Source organism: Apaloderma vittatum, unplaced genomic scaffold, assembly GCF_000703405.1.
Source record: "Apaloderma vittatum isolate BGI_N311 unplaced genomic scaffold, ASM70340v1 scaffold13730, whole genome shotgun sequence".
Taxonomy (NCBI): Eukaryota; Metazoa; Chordata; class Aves; order Trogoniformes; family Trogonidae; genus Apaloderma; species Apaloderma vittatum.
Genome location: NW_009694083.1, coordinates 13573 through 18121, shown reverse-complemented (window position 1 = coordinate 18121; position 4549 = coordinate 13573). Strand labels below are relative to the sequence as shown.

The following is a 4549-nucleotide window of genomic DNA, read 5'->3' as shown; positions in this document are numbered from 1 at the left end:
TTTTGTTGTTAATGTATTTATAGAAACTTTTAATTTTTTACTGGGCTTTGGACCTTCAACCTAATTGTGAACATCCAGTGCCTCACTGTTGACATATGCCTTAGAGTGAGCAGCAAATTAAAGTGTCAATTTTAGTTGAGAAAGGAATGTCCAACTATCCTGCCCAAGAATTTGAGAGTACTGATTCGGTAGGTACCAAATCACGTAAGAACAGACTAGTTCTGGAAAAACACAGACAGAAGGTGGGGCAGAGTATTTCACACGAACACTGCAATAATCTCAGCATAAACCCATCCAAGGTCTTTTCCAGTATCTAGAATGGGTGGTAACTTCCGAGGTCTGACGATTTTATGATAATTCCAAGTATTTGGGACAAAAATATCTGGAGAACACTTTACAGTATTTTAGGATTGTCCTTTTAGCTACTTGGTCAGTGTGCCTCAGCCACTTACCTTAGCCTAGTTCCAACTCGATTAGCCTCTTTGCCTCAAAACAAAACCACAATCAAGTGCAATACTAAACAGCTACCAAAACTATGGGATACATCAAAAATTATCAACTATATATACTAAAGAAGGTGTAAGAAATGAACAGTACAATTCATATAGCCAATGCTGAAGACTGAATTAGAAGAAAAGAAACCTGGCAATTTAGTAACATCTAGAATATGGATTCAAACACTTCTCAGAGTAACTGTGTTGGTAAACTATAGTGGTGGCTCTAAGCCTGTTACTAAATGCTGACTTTTGCCATCACAAACCATTCCTAGTGGAACTCGAGAAACCTTCCCTCCAAAACCTCCTGCCCACCGATGCCATCACAGAACACAAAAGCGGAGCAGAGCAACAAGCTCTGCTTTCAGTGCCCCAGTGTCCCTGTAAGCTCCCCCTAACAGCTGCAGCTTTGCAGCTAGCCAGAATACTACAGTGCACAGTAGTTTGCAATGGATTCTCGACTTTTCCTCCTTGACATAATTTTGTGTTCAGATACTCTGGAAGCTGCTTCAGATTATACAAACTGCAGCGGTCTATGCTGTTTGCCCTTTCAGTCTTTGGGAAAACATCTACAGGCTGGGTGCTGACTGCAAAAGGTCCATCCTCATTACAGAGGATCATACAGAATTTGCAGGGATTAGCTGATAGCTTTTTCAAGAGAAGGAGATGAGAAAGATCTTTCTGGTATCACACTTTGCAAATCTAAATTTCAGGACTGGATTCCCCTCTTCAGGAGAAGTAACAGTTCTGACGTGAAAATGCTCTTTTATTATTAAATAAATAAATAAAACAATAAACCCCAAAACCCAAAGCAATGGAAGCAGACATCTCTGTAAGCTGAAGTAAAGACTAATCACGACTTTTATCAATTTAGACACAAATATGTTGTTAAAAAACCAAACAACAACACAGAATGGAGATGGTGAAAATAACATTCATTCTTACAAACTGTAGGACATCTAAATAGTTAGTGTAAAAAATAAACTGCAGCAGCCCTGTAAAGCTGCATACAAGCTGAACGGAAGGTGATAGCTCAACAGAGGAATCTGTTTCATGACAGTTCCCTTTCACAGATACTTTTATTAAAAAGAAAACTTCACCAAAGTCACCATTGGTATTTGTTTTTCTACTTATGCATATCTAGGCGTACACACACCAACTGAAATCCATTGCATTAATGGATCTACATGTACAGTGACAGAAAGCATCCAAGACAATTCCACATACTCCATACTAGCACTTGCATATGTACAACTTGGCATGCAAAGGGTAAATAAAAGTTATAGTCCAGATGTACACTTGTATTTTTCACATTAAGAAAATAAACTTATGCAAAATGTAAAAGTTAAAATACAAACACTTGATTGTTTCCTCACAGTCTGTTCCATCCTAGATGTTTGGCCAGAAGTTTCACAGATGGAGTTTCAAATGCCCAGAAGACACAACAGAAGCTAGATTTTCAAAGACACTGCACAAAGAGCTGACATCTTTTGATGTCAGTCTAGCCCGATCATTTATTACTATTTCCAACACAAATTATTTTTAAATACATCTTCCCAATGCACATCAGAAGAATTTGGAACAGCTTTTACAACTTAAGCATTTTTAGAGCTTGTGTCCAGGATTAGATACCATTGTATCATCGAGATATTTGGCAGGAGATTTGCATTCACTTAGCTAATAAATCATAAAATACAACCAATTCTTCACTCTGAACCTTTTCAAACAGCGATCAAACATCAGCATGAGCCTTGACTGTTATTGAAAGACACACCATTCCTGTCAGAGACATTCTTCTTCATTTCCCTCTGGGTAGAGGAGAGTTTTTGCAGAATAGGTTATAGAGAATCTATGAAAACAGTAATGATCAAACTCTTTGCTCCTAGATTAGTCAAAACTAAAGACCGAAACATAGAAATTACAGGCCTCACCTTGATTCCATGTGAGGAAATCCTACTCTTTCAACAGTATTTAGGCAGTAGCCTGATTTTACTGGCTTCTTATCTATTTGTGCATTTACCTGCACAAACAAGGCAACTCAATTAATCAACTTCTATAATTAAAAAAAAATAATCACAGTGATTTCTTTAACTGTTAATGTCATATCTTAGTCATACTGAAAGAAATGCTAGCTGAAGAAGAATACCATGACAACCTTTTCACCAAAGAAAGATCTTACGTAGCAAATCTCATAAAGTCCTATTAGAATTTATACCCTAACTCTGAAGGCACAACACTATGAGTATAATTTCAACATAGGAATGCTGAACTCACAGCAGACCATTTATTCAGAACACTTCACATGCAACCACTCTAAAGAAAAACATCAAACAAGTTACTTGCGTCTTATTCATTGAGTTTAGACTCAACACAGGAATACTAGCTGGAATTTTTCTGAATTATTTACCTCAAGAACTAGCCAAAGTTGGTCTCCATTTTTCACATCTTTCTTATAGTACATGCCGTAGAATTTGACTACATTGGGATGATCAGAGAGAGCTTTCAAAATGTTGTACTCTGCTTCAATTTCTTCATCAATATCCTAGTATCACAAATGAGAAATATGTATCAGTTAAAAAATAAATAAATAATGATAGACATTTACAAAACCTAACACATAGGATTTCTGGCTATTCAACTGTAGTTCGAAATAATGCAAAGGAAAAAAAGTAAACAGAACATGAACATTTGCAGGGCTACAAACCTTGGTTCTGTTTACTCAATACGAAAGTCATCAGGTCCTTATCCATTTCAATTAACACACACACCAGGTCTGACAGAGCAGCCCTCAAGAGAACACGGAAGGAGCATTTCCAGGCAAAGCCAGTGCAATCCACACGTGAGTAGGTATGCAGATGCCCTGCGAAGTCATGTTACTTCTCTAGTCTTGAGGGTATCCACAGCTATAGATGGCACACCTGGACACCTCTCTACTCCTCCGCGCACAAGCAAGAATGATTGCAGCCACATCTTAGTTATCCTCCCGCTTTCTAGAATCACCTGGTAATTTTTCTCATTTTCTACTAGCACAAAAATTGAGGGTGTCCACAATCCCTCTGGCTTGTCCTACTGAGCTATAGGAGTTGTGGCTTTTCGCCAGTCTTTCAGTACAGATCTCGAGTTTCTTACAAGCGAAATTCATTCGGAGCCTAGAGATGAGGACAAGTTTTGCCAACACATGCACCAGGAGCTGTGCAAGCCCTTTCAGATCGAACATTGATGCTAGCAATGGTGGGCACTGGGTGACTCAGGCAACCCCTTCTACCTGTGCACTGGAATTGCGCATCAAGGGACACTATCAGACTGTGTTTCAGTGAAATTGAGAAACTATTCAATCTGTCCCAGCCACAGGCTAAGCCAGAATAGCTGCAGTCATTTTCCTTCCACTGTTTAGATCTCAAAAAATGCTAACATACTTGTTTTCAGATTTAAAACCTTTTTAATACAATTTGCTACTTACACCCACTCAAAAAGAAATGAAAAACCAGTTCTAGATGAAGGCTGCCAATGGACTCCACTATCCATATGAATGGATTTCATATCAATAAAAAGCACTTACTCAATGTTGAAAACCTGTCTTACCACTGCCAAACAGAAGTGACTATGGCAAAGAAAAGGGATGCTTTGCTTTCTCAATGAATGACACTCCTTCTCATTTTGTTCCCCACCAAAAGCATCCGCCCCTAAGACGACTTTGCTCACTTGCTTCTTATATAGGTCTCTGCAATGCTAAATCCAACTCAAGCTCCTCATATCTGCCTTTTGTCTTGAGACCAGCTTGATTGGTCTCAAAGAACCTTGCCAGTCACCAGTATCTTCAGGAATTGAGTCACTGAACTTTCATATTGAGTTTATAAGTCTTCTCACAAGGAAGGGTTCTAGAGATATTTTTATTGGAGTAGCTGAAAAACAGCAAAAAATTTCTTCCTCCAAAAAAAGGAGGAACTCACTTCAAGATAACTTTCTTAGAAGCACAACACAGAATATAACCAATTAAAAAAAAAAATATGCAAGAAGGAAGAAAGAACCAAGACATTGAAGGTGGCAGAGTAAGG

General features: G+C 38.3%; 1 long non-coding RNA gene across 1 annotated transcript in view; it reads right to left on the bottom strand.

The window, feature by feature from the left end:
• Positions 1 to 2899: 2899 nt before the first annotated feature.
• LOC104271638 overlaps positions 2900 to 4549 on the bottom strand; it is a 7230-nt gene continuing 5580 nt past the window's right edge. Inside the window, exon 3 of the long non-coding RNA XR_717794.1 lies at positions 2900 to 3036. This is a non-coding gene — a long non-coding RNA (uncharacterized LOC104271638). The remainder of the gene's footprint in view (positions 3037 to 4549) is intronic.